This window comes from Alnus glutinosa, chromosome 10 (assembly GCF_958979055.1).
Source record: "Alnus glutinosa chromosome 10, dhAlnGlut1.1, whole genome shotgun sequence".
NCBI classification, from domain to species: Eukaryota; Viridiplantae; Streptophyta; class Magnoliopsida; order Fagales; family Betulaceae; genus Alnus; species Alnus glutinosa.
This window is the reverse complement of record NC_084895.1, coordinates 9,372,796-9,388,912: the sequence shown is the minus strand read 5'-3', so window position 1 is coordinate 9,388,912 and position 16,117 is coordinate 9,372,796. Positions and strand designations below refer to the sequence as shown.

At 35.8% G+C, this 16,117-nt stretch overlaps 3 long non-coding RNA genes across 3 annotated transcripts in view; 1 reads left to right on the top strand and 2 right to left on the bottom strand.

Moving 5' to 3' along the window:
- The window catches only part of LOC133879500 (uncharacterized), a 36,061-nt gene that overhangs the window by 404 nt on the left and 19,540 nt on the right, over positions 1-16,117 (bottom strand). The gene's annotated exons all lie outside the window — the stretch shown is intronic.
- Positions 21-1,302, bottom strand: LOC133879319 (uncharacterized). The gene is made up of 3 exons (XR_009902036.1): positions 971-1,302; positions 567-762; positions 21-60 (listed from the first exon to the last, which is right to left on the bottom strand). It is a non-coding gene; the product is annotated as an uncharacterized LOC133879319 (long non-coding RNA).
- LOC133880760 (uncharacterized) lies at positions 6,054-7,257 on the top strand. Its single transcript, XR_009902395.1, has 3 exons — positions 6,054-6,307; positions 6,698-6,745; positions 7,059-7,257. It is a non-coding gene; the product is annotated as an uncharacterized LOC133880760 (long non-coding RNA).

Genomic DNA, 16,117 nt, shown 5'->3' with positions numbered 1-16,117 from the left:
CTGTCAACCACCCTTCACAAAATTGCAGGTTTTGTCCACTCCAGAAATGAGGTTTAGTTCCTGTGGAGCAACAGAAGCATATTGTCAGGAAATGGCATTTTCATGAAGTAAGCCTGCATCATCAAGAACCAATATTAATCCTTTTGTAGTATCATAAAAGGTTTGTTTCCAAGTCTCATTACCAATTAATAGAAATTGTAGTATACAATACGGCTAAGGTAGAAAAGAAAACCCAGCTACCCATACGGCCAATAACTCATTTCCACCATAGAGACGAGGTAGAAAAGAAAACCCATCTACCCAGAAAATTTACAACATAAAAACTTGTTCCACAACACCATAAATCGGTCATCTTAAAAGAGAACACCTAGAAAATCTTACCCATTTTCGAAATTAAACAAAACAACCCACCAATTCTTCCTATAATCGGTCAAATAAGAGTACCCATCAAGATTTCAAAATATATACCCATTCAGCTATAACAAAATCAACATACCAAATTAACCAAATCAACCAATTTCCATAAAGAAAAGAAAAAAAAGAAAAAAGAAAAAAAAAGCTTCAACCGGATGGGTATCTCATAATTATCAAAAGAAGCTCAAGATTATCTCCCCGATTTCCTTTGATGACCGAAAAAAACCCCTTTTGGATTTGCTCTTCCATCTTTTGTCTTCTTCTCTTCTCTTCTCTTCTTGGTTGGATGATGCCAATCAAAGGAGCGTTGGGCATTTGGGAAGTAGCTTGAGATAGCTCCATGGTACCCTGTCCAGAAACATTAAACCGGTTGTAACCAAACACAAAGAGGAAGATCCATTCGGTCAACACCCACCAAAAATCACTAAAACACCATAACTCAACTTCAAACCCAGGGAAAAGCATCGGTTGAAGCTCCAATACTCTCAATCGGCCAACACAGAATATCAAAGGAGAGATCTAAACAAATCCAAGACAAGGGAAAGAGAAATCTCACCGAAGCAAGGCCGGAACCCACAGCTAGGGAAAGAGAAATCTCACCGAAGCAAGGCCGGAGCCCACTGCCCTAGCTGCGGCCTCCACGCCACGACGGTGACCCAGCCACCACATCTCCAAAAATCGCACCACCCACGGCCAAAACCCACCATCCACACACGGGTTCTTTCTCTCTCGGTTCATCAAGTGTGTGTGTGTGTGTGTGTGAAGAAGAAAGGAGAAGGGAGAAATGGAGAGAAGAGAGGAAGAAAGAAAAGGAAAATAGAGAAAAGGGAAGGAGGAGTCGGCTGGGGCAAGTGAAGCCGAGAGAAAGAAAAGGGAAGAAGAACAAGAAAGAAGAAATAAAGGGCAGGGGAGAAAGGAAGAGAAAAGAAGAATAAAAAATAGTTTGAGAATTTTTGAAAAAAAAAACATGGGGCGTGCGCGGGGAACACGAACTGCTCGCCGGTGGCCCCCCTCCCGGCCCAAAACGACTCGAGAAAACGCCTCTAGTTTGAGTCATTTTTGTCAAAAAGGCTCCAATTGAATATAAAAATTAGATTTAAAAAAAAAAAAAAAAAAAAACTTCAAAAATTAAAAACTATTCTTTTTTTTGCAATATGACAAAAATTCTGTTAATAATTTTAAAAAAAAATTACAAAAAGATTGATTTTCTAAAATGATTAAATCTATTTTTTTTTTTAAATGAGTTCAAGTTTTTATTTCGAGAAAAGAAAAAAAAAGTAAAATAAAATTGTAATCAACTAAGATTATTCTCAATTTAAAAAATAAAATTTAAGCTTTTTTTTTTTTGTTATATCAAACATTCACTGTGTCAAATTTAATTCATCAAACATTCGCATCCCAATAGATGAAACCAATGCACTACAATGAATTAAATATTTGATCAAACCTTCAATTGTGTCAAGTTTGATCGATCATTTGATCGTATCACGATGAATTAGATTAATGCACTAGGATCGATCGAAGTAATACTCCAGGATCGATTAGATGATTCTATCGATCCTTTGATCCTATCATGATTAATCGCATGTTATATCGAACATTCACTGTGTCAAGTTTGATTGATCAAACATTCGCATCGCAATAGATCGAACCGATGTACTATGATGAATTAGATATTTGATCAAACCTTCAATTGTGTCAAGTTTGATCGTATCACGATGAATTAGATTAATGCACAAGGATCGATCGAAGTAATACACCAGGATCGATTCGATGACTCTATCGATCCTATGATCCTATCATGATCAATCATATGTTAGATCGAACATTCACTGTGTCAAGTTTGATTGATCGAACATTCGTATCACAATAGATCGGACCAATGCACTACAATGAATTAGATATTTGATCAAACCTTCAATTGTGTCAAGTTTGATCAATCATTTGATTGTATCATGATCGATTAAACTAATACACTAGGAAGAATGTTAATCAAGGCAAAAGCCACACGAGAGGATAAAGGTTTTGTCTGATGTATGTATCTTTGATTAACTTTGGAATTATGTTATTCCTATATATTGTCAATTTTCTCATGTTAAGTTTCTAGTACTTGTGTTATGTCGTTGTAGGCTTTGAAAACCGGCAATTATGATTCTGAACCGATACTATATATATATAGTATAAACATTGTGCTTATTATAATCACAAATTAAGTGAAATGCCACTTAGAAGTGACTGTTTATAATTATTTTGTTAATCATCGTGGTATAGAATTGCACTATTTTGGAGATTTTCAATTAATAACATGTCGGGAAGCCAAAACACCCAACTTATTTAACTCTTAGAGCATATGATCATATGGCATAATATTAAATTAGATGAACATATATATTATCTAAATTTTGATTATAATACTTAGATTATATAATATAATGATTAGTTAATAGTGATATAACATGTTATTAATTGTACTAATACATAACATATATTTTTTTTTCTATAATACATAACATACTAAGTAATTAACATACTAAGATCATATGTTCCATTTACTATATACCGTACACATCAATTTAATATACTATATATATATATATATATATATATATATATATATATATATAGGTGTGTGTAAGTATAACCTTAACCCTATATATATATATATATATATATATAGTGCAATAAACCAAAATATGAGTCGTTATATTTAGTATATACTATTTACATGTATAACCCTAACCCTATCTAAAATAGTAATGTGTTAAATTTCGTCAAAAATCAAACCGAAATGCATATGTATAAAATTAGGACGTCAATAATTTAGCGACCTGCGAAAATAAAACGTCACTAGTTAGTGATGTGGAAAATTACACGTCACTACATTAGTGATGTGTTAAATTGACATGTCATGCCCTAAATAATGACGTGTAAATTTAACATATCACTAAATAGTGATGTGCCAATTTAATATTTATTGACACGTCACTTTTTAGTGATCTATCTTTGTCACACGTCACTGATAATTTAAAATTTAATATATTTTAAAAAAAAATCATATTCGCAAAAAATACATGTAAAATTTCACACATCACTAAATGTTTTAATGACGTGTCAAATAGTGACACCTCACTAATTAGCGATGTGGGGAAAAGGGATTTACTATTCACACATCACTAATTGCTCATTTTTTTTTTTTGTAGTGGTAGTCTTATAGAGCCCAGAATGGCTCCACGCTACTGTTCCTTATCATCAATCCTTTTGAAGTGAAGCAAAATATCATTAAATTATGAAAAGGAAAAAATATAATTTAGCCTCCCAAATTATTACTATTTTTTCAGATGGCCTTTCAAACTACTAAAGTTTACACTCTAGCCTTCCAAATTACCAAAACCTTTGAAAAATGTCAATTTTGGCGAAATATCCTCATAATACTTATGTCATGTGTCATTTTTCAATTAAAAAATAAAAAAAATTCAAAAAACAGATAAACTGCAAAATTAGTTCATGTGATTTACCTAATTTACAATTAACTCTTTGTGGTATCAAAATGAACTCAAAAGTCTCTATAGTATGCAAAAAATACAAATTATTCCCTCAAGTCAAATTCTGTTAAAAATTTGACATATTCTGTTAGGTACCACGTCAGCGCCAATAAGATGGCAACACATGTCACTCTTAATAAATAAATACAAATATATTAAAATAACAATATTATTTTATTTTTTTTAAAAAAATGAAAATAGAAAATGAAAGGGATGGCTGCCCCAGCCCACGGGGTTGGCCGCGCGCTATTTTTTTTTAATTAAAAAATTTTAATTTTTAAAGTTTTTAATTTCTTTAACGTTTTATATATATATATATATATATATATATATATATATATATATATATATATATATATATATATATATATATATATATATATATATATATATATATATATATTGTTTAAAGTAAAATAGTTTTTTTTTTAGTTTTTTAGTTCTTTAGTTTTTGAGAGAAAAAGGCTATTATCAAAAAAAGTATCATTTTTGGCACACCTTATTAGTTTGATGAGTTACTTTAGCACATTTGAAAATTCATGAGACTATTTTAAAATTAGCTAATTGTTGATGAGACTTTTTTATATTTAACCCCTTTTTTAATCATCTAAATCTTTACGAATATTTTCTATTTCTGGACCAATATCTGAGTTCACAATCATCTCAAGATTTAGAGTAACTTATAAGTCCTTATGCACGTACATCATTCTTAATCACAATTAAAATAATGATGACTCAAGTAATCCGTTCGGTGCATGGCACTACCTTGTACTTACGCTAACATAACAACCCGAAGCCCTTTTTGCTTCTCCTTATTAAAATATATCGTTAAGGTTGACATGTTATACTCTATATGGATTTCCCAATTCTATTTATGACTACGAACAATCACTTATAAATTCTAAAGACATATGACTATAATCTTCTGTGTGATACTCACATTACTCACACCTTAGTTAAATGCAATGTAATTTATGAATATTACACGTATACCATATGAAAATATTTAAACATATATGTTCATGTAAAGCAATAATATATACGACAATATTCAATATTATACAATTATAGAAAAACAATATCAATGCAATTGAAGTTTTGAACATCAGTCTCAACATAATCAATTGTAATTAAATAGTGATTGAAAAAGTCGAAACTATTTTGGCTAGTTGGTGGAACGCCAGCACCAATAAAATGGCGACATGTCACTCTTAGTAATTAAATACAAATACATTAAACTAACAAAATTATTATTTTAAAAAAAATAGAAAAAAATAATAATAATTTTTTTAAAAAAAAAAAAAAAAAAAGAAGAAGAAGAAGAAGAAGAAAAAAGGGAAGGGGTGGCTGCTAGTTCTAGCCAATGGGGGTGGCCGTGTGCCACCTGCAAACCGCATCCACCCCCAGAGGTGGTTGGGGGTGGCTCGCCCAACCGGCAGCCACCCCTTTAATTTTTTCTATTTTTTTTTAAATTCAAAATTTTAATTTTAAAAGTTTTTAACTTCTTTAACCTTTTAGATTTCAATCTTTTATTTTTTTTTTTTTATTTCTTTTAGTTTTTAAGAGAATAAGGCCATTAAATTGACTAGTTGTTGATGGGATTTTTTTTTATATTTAACCCCTTTTTAATCATCCAAATCTTTACGAATATTTTCTATTTCTGGACCAAAAGAAAATGATAACTCTTATTCAAACAATTAATGGGCATAGACCCAAATAGTTACAACTTACAAGCCTTCCAAGTTCCTGCTGAAATTGTCAAAAGACAATACAAACTTATTTTTAACCCTCTCATAAGACTATGAGAGCACATAAACCCTATTAAATTATCCAGTTGACAGAAAGAAAAAAAAAATTACAATTACATGACATAAGCAACACAAGCAGCAAATTCTTTCAGATAGTCATTTTACATTGAGCATAGGCAGTGTAGAAGATATCTGATTGACGAGTAATTCTACAAGGCGCTTAATTTTCCATCAAGCGTCCATCGATGCTGATGTGGCATGGTGCCACGTCATCACTTAATTTTAGAAAAAAAATATTAAAAAAAAAAATTGAAAAACCTAAAACCTGCGTGTGTTGAAAACCAAAAGACCCAAACCAGTTTCCCCAAAATCATTTTCCCCCCAAAAACCTCCCTCTCGATCTCCTCCCTCAACTTCGCCGTCGACGGGCTCCATCTCATGCCGCGCCATCTCCGTCGAGCTCCATCGCCACTTTCCCCTCAAAAACCTCCCTCAACGCCCCCGTCGATGGGCTCCTCTCCGGCCATTCATCTCCGCGCCACCGTCGACCAGCTCCATCTTCGGTCGTTCCATGTCCACGTCCACCTCCATCTCACTCTATAAGTCACGAATCTTCACCTTTCTCTCTTGATATCGCATCACAGGAAGAAGAAAAAAAAAAGAAACTGAAAAAAACCCTAGAAATTTACAGTTATCGTTTCTTTCTTGATTTAATGTTTATTTCCTTCTATTTTTTTCCCCCTTGTGTTATCTGCTTAATTATTTTATTTTATTGCTTAAATGTTGGTTTGTTAACTATTTTGTATTTTTGCTCCTTTGTCAACATTTGTTCTTGCTAATAGATATTGTGGATGAGAGAGACCTTGCCTGATGATGGAATTGTTCTTTCTCCCCTTCCCAATTGGACATTCCCATAAACATTCATGAAGAAATATGTCTCCCTTATTTCTTTGTAGCCCACTTGTTTAATTTGACTTTCGCTTATTGTTGTAGAACTTCCATTGCCACCGGTTTTTGGGACTGATGAGACTGAGGAGTCAAGTACGTATTTTATTGATATTGAATATTGAATGGAGAAGTGTATATTTCTTGAATGACCAGCTTATGTCATTTGTTCTTTACCTAGTTAGTCATGTTTCTAGTATCCATGGTTTTAGAAGTGAGGTTCTGAGAAATGTCTAGAAATTATGTAGGTGTTTTGCTGGTGAAAGTGAAATAAATCTATGCTCTAATATGAAGGCTTTGTTGTCAATTAGCATGTTGCTTTTATCAATTAAACTCATTTTTTCTTCAAATTATTCGATTCATTAATTTTCTTTCTAATACCTTTTCTTGGATTTGCTACATCAACCAGATCAGGAGCCTCAACAGATTGGCAGAGATGCTTGGCATGATCTTGCATCAGGCACTGAATAGTTAATAGAGCTCTTGGGCTTCAGGAGCGCTTTGTATTCACCTGAAACTAAGTGATGTTTTCTGTTCAAGTTCTTGGATCCTTCTTATTGGGATTATTACCTATTGGATTTGAAGTGAATCTTCGGGTATTGACAATAGCCTGTATTTTGTATGGATTGATTGGTAGATTCTGTGTTGTGTATGTGAGGGATCAGAGGCCGAGAGTGTAGGAGGCAAGGATCAGATTATGGGTATGTCTATCAGAAGAACAGATGCTTTTTTTTTTCTTTTTTTTTTTTTTTTTGATTATGAACAGAAAATCAGTCCTCTGAGAAGTGCCTCTTAGAAAATTAACACATGAATGCTCTCAGATCAGAAGTAACGTGTACTTTAACAGGGCATTTTGCTATAGAAGAAACAGGGCATCCTACTATCCTTATATAAAAAATTTAGAAACATAAATAATTTGGCTTCGAATGAGAGATCATCAGGGCATACTGATACTCACCCCTATCACATAATACTGATATATTTAAAAATGACACCGTAGCAGAAAGCTTAAGAGGACACGATGCAAAAGATTCCAGGCCCCAGTTTACAACATAAATTATATATTTCACAATTCAAAACAATCAAATACAGAGAAAGATAACAAATGGAGGGGGTCCTTTGCCTGGTTTACTGCCTTTAATCTCATTGTACATGTAGCCTCCAATTATTTAAGGCCAAAACAAAATCCATTGTTCTACATGAGAACAAGAAAGATTTGCTGCCAAAACAAAATCCAATTTCATTCAAATTCTAATCAAGGACTAGTACAACTGGTGCAAAAACGAGAACAACAAATGTTGGGATTTTCCATTAGTTACAAATTAAAAAAGGTAAAGCTACAGCCACATATCTACATTTTGTGGAAAAAAAAATACAGGATCTACAAAGGAAAATAAGATGAGTCCTTGAGAAGCATTGGACCAATCAGTTTATTCCATCAAATCTGAACAAGAGTTAGTTCCTTCACGATCTGAACCACTAGATACCTCTGGCTGTGAATGTGTTGTCATGGTTGTCTCCTTTAGATCTCCCTGACCGTGAAACCAAACCCATAGCAGCAATGCAGTTTGCAATAAAAGCATTTTTACAGCAAAATAAAATTTGCAATCAAATCACAAATTACAAACTCACATAACAATTTGCTCAATTAAGTGATGCTACAATCAAAATAAGGAGACATGAAACTGTAGAGACATCGTGCTACATTCGATGGAATTTACATTAAACAATTGAAATTTCACCAACTATTCCATTTCTATTGTAAATCCTGTTAGACTACATGCTCCAGCTGTACCCAATCCCACAGTAGATGCCCTTCCTGCCCCCACGCCTTCCCCTGTTGCTCCCCCTTCTCACCACGTCAACAACCCAAATGTCCCCGTAGCCTCTCCTCCCAGCTCACACGTTGAACCTCATGCCTCCACACCTTCCCATGATGCTCCCTCTTCTCACCACGTTGACCCTTCCCCTGTTGCTCCCTTTTCTCACCACGTTGACCCTCATACAGATTTTGGCTCTTCCTCATCTGATGGACCCACTGCCCCCACACCAGCCTCGTCTTCCCCTACTCCACCCGTGGACCACCCCCTCTCGCACTCTGCTCCATCTCAGTCCCCTGCCATTGTCCCTACCCCCTCACCTCCACCTCTTCCCCGCATGCTTACCCGTTCTCAAACTGGATCCCTCAAACCCAAACCCTTCCCTGATTTCAAACTTTTTCACTCTACTAAACACCCGTTTCAGTCCTATCACACTATCCTATCCGAGAAGGAGCCCACCAGCTTTACTAAAGCAACCACAGATTCACGATGGAGGGAAGCTATGCTTCAGGAATTTCAGGCCTTGGTTTCTAATGGCACTTGGACCTTGTGTCCGCGCCCCTTACATCACAATATTATTCGCAATAAGTGGGTGTATAAAATCAAACAAAAACCAGATGGCTCCGTTGAGAGATTTAAGGCTCGACTTGTGGCAAGGGGTTTTGAGCAACGGTGTGGTATCGACTATAATGAGACATTCAGTCCCGTGATTAAACCCTCAACAATAAGGATTATTCTCAGTTTAGCAATTCAGTTTGATTGGTCTATCCGTCAATTGGATATTTCAAATGCTTTTTTACATGGTTACCTTGGGGAAGAGGTGTTCATGGAACAACCTCAAGGGTTTGTGGACAAGGCTCATCCCGACTATGTTTGTAAACTTCACAAATCATTATATGGCTTCAAGCAAGCTCCCCGAGCTTGGTTTAATCGCCTCTCATCATTTTTGCAGGACCTTGGATTTGTAGCTTCCTTGGTGGATCCATCATTATTTATTTTCACTCATGAGCACATTCGGTTATTTATGCTTATATATGTTGATGATATAATTCTCACAGGATCTCATGCTGCTACTATTCAGTCTCTCATCTCCACTCTCCAGCAGGAATTCCCTTTGAAGGACCTTGGGCCTCTTGGCTTTTTCCTTGGCATTCAAGCCACCCGAACTGATGCTGGCCTTCACTTATGTCAGGCCAAATATATTTCCGATTTACTCCATCGCGTTCAGATGCAAGGTGCCAAATCGTCCACTTCTCCGTGTTCCTCCAGCACCAAACTCTCCAAGTTTGATGGGGTTCCTCTCTCAGATCCTTCCGAATACCGTCATGTTGTTGGTTCTCTTCAGTATTGCACCCTTACCAGGCCCGAGATTGCATTTGCTGTTAACCAACTCTGTCAACACTTACAGTCCCCCACGACAGCTCATTGGACTGCTGCAAAAAGAGTCCTCCGTTACCTGAAAAATTCTGTTGATCATGGTTTACTTTACACTAAAGGACCCTGTACATTATCTGCTTATTGTGATGCTGATTGGGCTGGAAGCCCAAATGACCGCAGGTCTACTTCAGGCTCTGCCATTTTTCTTGGCAACTGTCTCGTGGCTTGGAGTGCTAAGAAACAAGCCATTGTTTCACGGTCCAGTACGGAGGCGGAATATCGTGCCTTGGCCCTCACCACTGCCGATTTATTTTGGATCCGGATGTTGTTCAAAGACCTTGGAATCTCCATTCCTTCTGTCCCTACCTTATGGTGTGATAATGTAAGTGCTATTGCTTTGGCTTCCAACCCGGTATTTCATGCACGGACTAAACACATCGAGGTGGATTATCACTTCATGCGCGAAAAAGTGGTTAACCGTGACATCTCTGTTAAGTTCATATCTTCAGGTGATCAACTTGCCGATGTCTTCACTAAAGGTCTTCCTTCGGCTCAATTCTTATTCTTCAAGTCCAAGCTCATGGTGGTTCCCCCCATTAGCTTGCGGGGGGCTGTTAGACTACATGCTCCAGCTGTACCCAATCCCACAGTAGATGCCCTTCCTGCCCCTGACGTTGCTGGCAGCCCACATTCAAATGAAGACAAATCTCCATGAATCATGCTCCTGCCATATCAAGAGAATTAATGACTTGCGAGGATAAAGGAAAGAGACGTTACATGCAGCCCACAATATTCAAATGAAGACAAATCCAAGAATCATGCTCCTGCCATATCAAGAGAAGTAATGACTTGCGAGTATAAAGGAAAGAGACGTTAAATTACATAGAGAAGGAAAGAGGAGTCAAGTCAGGAATTATGTATTTACTTTCCATGTTAGACAGTGTGCGTATCCTGTATATATGTGTATTGCCATGACTTCTAAATATTTTTTTGAATACAGAACACAATTTTATCACTTCCTGTTTCAAATCCATCAAACAAACTTGATTACTAGCTTCCTATCTCAATAAGATTCAACATGCACACAAAAAACCGTAACAGTCCACCACCAGAACTACAGTGTATGGGTAAAAAAAAAAACAAAAATGGTTTATTAAGATTGGATTTTATAAATATAAATATAAATGCAATGAATTGTTTCAAAACCGACCCTAATTGAATTGACCCCCATCCTAACGAAATTAATTTGATTGATACATAGACTTGCCAGTTCAACATAGATATAAGATATTTCGTAGAATCATCTCAATTCATCTTGGCTTAAGCAAGTTAATACAAAACCATAAACACTTGATGAAATCCAAAGCATGAAGAAAACAAAGTCACTATAAAAATAATAAGGTACTACTTATCAAAAAAATGATGAGGGACTACTTACCAAAAAAATGAAAAAAAACAATCCTAGAACACGAACTCCAGCCTGAAAGGCAACCCCTTTTAAAAACTTTCAAACACAAAACAACATATGCTTATATGACCAAACTGGGTTTGTCTCCAACCACAGAAAGGAATAGTATAAACGGATTACAGTGAAGGAAGATCTTAATATGCCTTTCCAATTATTTTCTGACAAATGTTGACAGAGGAGCAAAAATAGTTAACAAACCAACATTTAAGCAAAAAAAAATATATATATATATATATATATATAATAATTAAGCAGATAACACAAAGGGGAAAAAATAAAAGGAAATAAACAGTAAATCAAGAAAGAAACGATAACTGTAAAATTCTAGGGTTTTTTTTCAGTTTTTTTTTTTTTTTTCCCCCTTCTTCCTGTGATGCGATACCAAGAGAGAAAGGGGAAGATTTGTGACTTATAGAGTGTGATGGAGCTGGACGTGGAGATTGAACGACCGAAGATGGAGCTGATCAACGGTGGCGTGGAGATGAACGGCCGGAGATGGAGCCCGTCGACGGGGGCGTCGAGGGAGGAGATCGAGAGAGTGAGGTTTTTGAGGGGAAAAGTGGCGATGGAGCTGGACAGAGATGGCGCAGCGTGAGATGGAGCCCGTCGACGGCGAAGTTGAGGGAGGAGAACGAGAGGGAGGTTTTTGGGGGGGAAAATGATTTTGGGGAAACTGGTTTGGGTCTTTTGGGTTTCAACACACGCAGGTTTTAGGTTTTTCAATCTTTTTTTTTTTAATTTTTTTTTTATAAAAGTAAGTGCTGACGTGGCACCATGCCACATCAGCATCGATGGACGCTTGATGGAAAATTAAGCGCCATGTAGAATTACTCCTGATTGACATACTCCAGGCTCATAGAGACAAGGAAGATTAGCCCAAGATAACAATTAATCCAAATTTACCTAGGCAACCCAGTTTCGGGGTTGAGAAGAGCCTGACTCTTATCAGAAAGCAAAACTGGGCCTCTGCCAGGTCTCGTGCATATGAAATTACTAACATCCCCCTTGTATTTCTGGGAAGGAATGCTATCCTTGATTTCTGGCGGTGGTGGCAAATCTTCCACATCCTTCATCCCCTCAAGCCCAGCATCTTTTAGAATTGACTTATCACCAAGGATGAAACTGTACGTGAATAAGCAAAAGAAGCACAAGGGCAAAAATAAAAATCTCTACAAGTCTGCAGTTAGACTATTCATTGATATTTCACCAAGCATAACACAATGTCATGTCATTACTAATTACCTATCCAAACCCGAAGCTGAATTTGGAGGGAAGTAGAAGAGCAGCCTCTGAAGCAAAAGGGTAGCAGCCTTTCTATTACGCGCAATCAGTACAGCATTGGGCCCCGCATCAAAAGTATATGCCACCTGTCAATTGTCCAACTTAATCACATATTCAAAATAGCCAACAAGAAGACTGAAAACACCAAGTCAGAAAGAAACAAGCTTCGTGTGCGCCAAAGGGCTATCATAACACCTTAGTCCTATAGTGAGAAAATAAGTAGTCCACATTAAGCATGTGATTTATAAATATACTCATGAATGCTAAGTCTCACATTACTTACTAGATGAAACTGAACTTTATAAGTGATTATAAAGAAACTCCAAATTGACTAATCCTTTTGGAGTGATAGCGCAAATATACCAAAAGCTTTTCTTGAATCGTTACCAATGATATTAGAGCAATTTAGTAATCCCATGTGGTACTGTCAAACCTCATGATGTGGCCCTAAAGATGACGTTAGGAATTTAAGAGGGAGACATTGTAACAATCCAGTCCCATATTGGGAAGTTGAGACCCACGTGTGTGGTTTATAAATACACTCGTAGGTGTTAAGTTCCACATTATTTACTAAGTGAAACTAGACTTTAAAACTGATTCCAAAGAAGCTCCAAATTGACTAGTCATTTTGGGATGATAACGCAAATGTTACTAAAGCTTTTCTTAAGGCGTTATAGCTAGGCATAAGGTACTACATACATTACAAAATTTTACAATTTCTACAGAAGTAAAATCAAAATAACCAATGTGATTACTGACGGTAATAGGATGAGACGCCTTAATCCAACCCCAGGTGGCTTGTATTTAAGTGTTTCTTCACCATATGGGTTACAATACTTTTGATAGTGACATAAATCATAGACAACGACAAATAAAGGAACAACTTCAAACAAGTGGTTGGATGATACAAAGTCTTACACATGTTAGTAGTTTTGTTGGTTGTGCTGTTAGTGGCCGACTACTTAGTAGGAGTAAGAGTATGTCGTGTGTTTTTATATTTCCTTAAAAACATTCCACTTCTCCTCAGAAGTAGGAACTCAGTTACTGCATGTAGAGCAATTTGTTAGTGGTGTGTTGCAGTAGGCATGCACGACCAGATCGTGGTTGTTTTCAGTTCTAATTTCTTGTATTTAAACTAGTTCCATTCATGAATGAAGGTATCAGAAATTTATCCAAGTTAAAACAGGAGGCCTTGACCCCTCGAAGTGTCAATTATCTAAGTATTTCCTAAATTCCCATTCTATCATTTAGGCTCATAACATGGTCTATTGCGACCTTTGGTCGAGGAAGTGCAAGATTTCCCTTGGGCTGAAAATTGTGCTAATGTTGGGAATCCTCACGTGTGGTGATTTGACGTATGTGGTTGGTTGTCACTCGCCACACAATTTCAATTTCCTTGGGATCTAACAAGATTATCGTTCATCAAATTCCTACTTTTCTCCTCTTGTTTTTCCGCATCTCTTTCATACATAAATGTAACTAACCTATCTGGTTCAAGTATTTCTCCATTATGGCATCAATTTAAGTGAAACCTTTTAAAACAAAAAAACAAAAAACAAATATATTATTTTAATTATTTTTTACCATAATTGGAAATTCAACTAAAGAGTATTGACTATAATTAGGGCTTTAACAAAGTTTTTATTTATTTATTTATTTATTGAAATGAAACGTAATTATTGTATTACCATTTGGGGCAGATGCCTTCAAGTGACTTTCTAAAATTATTCACCAAGACAAGACCGTGTTTTAGCATCCCTTACAATATTTTATTGGGCCCAGTCTAGGGATTTTTCTGATATGACAATGATATTCCCTGCTCTTTAGGTGCCCCATTCCTACAGCTCCATGCTCTTTTTGATCATTGCTATTTCCTTCTTTTTTTTTTTTTTTGAGTCATTGCTATTTCCTTTTATTACATCCACACCATAGTTTTCTTTTTAAAGAATAAATTAATTAATTAATTAACAGAGGTGGGTTTAAGGGTGAATTTACAATGTCACGTCAACATAATAGGATAAAGGTGAAATAGTGGTTTGACGGTGCGTTAATCCTTTGGATTCCTTTCTCTTTAGTTTTGCATCTGTAAATAGAAGTATTAAATGCTCCCTTAAATGGATTATAGAATTATTACAGATACTTTTCCATTTCTAGAGAGACTTTTTCATCTCTGGAAATGGAATTACTAATTATAATTAATGCCCATGTGCGCTTGGTTAATCCTTTGGATTCCTTTCTCTTGGGTTTTGGCAGTTTGCATTTGTAAATTGAATTATTAAATGCTCCCTATAATTTGTAAATAGATTATGGAATTATTGGTTTATTACATAGAGACTTTTTTATTTCCAGAGAGACTTTTCCATCTCTGGAAATGGAATTACTAATTAATGCTCATGTTTTCCATCTTTGCAAAACATTTTTTATTTGTCTCTTTTCATTTTCTCTTCATCTTCTTCACCCTGTTGAACCCCACCCCGCATCACCCTACCCCGCACAAACTTGCCCCTCACGGTTTAACTCTTTTTCTTGCGGTTCACGGGTGAAAAATTTCTCACCTGCAGGGTTGTGGGGCAGGGGCAAAAAGGGAGGAAATCCGCCCCATCCTGCCCCACCCAATGCCCACCCCTAGAAGTAGGTATAACCGTGTAATCATGTGAAGATGTGAAATAGAGAGGAGCCGATCTCTTGTAAAACAATGAACAAAATTGTTTAAAAATTTAAAATGACAATCTTACCGCTTATAATATAAGGACCAGCTACTCTGAGGATCCGTTTGCGTATTTTACAGCTTATGGCTCCGTTTGAAAATCCCTTACCCTCCCCCCTCCTTAGGAATTTTTTTTTTTGAATGATTGGAAAATAAAATTGATGTGATATAAAATTGAAATAATTTATTTGAAAAAGTGAAAAAAAAAAAAAAAATTGTATTGTAATGAGTTTTTTTATTTAAAAAGTAATAAAAAAGTGTTGATGTGATATAAAAAAGTGAAAAAAGTTAAAAATGTTTTGAAGTTGATATTTTTTTTTTTTTTTTTTGAGAGAAATGAAAGTAAGAGAATGGAAGGAGAAATGTTGAGATTAGACGTTGGGTTGTTCTAGTCTTTGGGTTGTCCTAGTTTTTAGGATTGACAGAGTTTGTTTTCTCGTATCCTAGTTTATAGGAGTTTGGTTATCTAGTCAATAGGAGTTGGTTCCTTAAACGTTGGTAGTGCCTATTTTCATGTTTTATCAGTTATGTAATTGCCTATATAAAGGCTGCTTGTTGATCAATAAATATATGTAGAAATCATCCATCCTCTGCTTTCACTAGATTTATTATGTACAGATTCCATCTTTTGTTTTTCCAACAGTGGTATCAGAGCCAGGTTTGATGGCTTCCGAAAGTTTTGTACAGCCAGCCATTCCACACTTTGATGGTCACTATGATCATTGGAGCATGCTCATGGAGAACTTCTTGAGGTCCAAAGAATATTGGACGGTTGTTGTTTCTGGAGTAGCAGAACCAGCAGAAGGTGCTGTGCA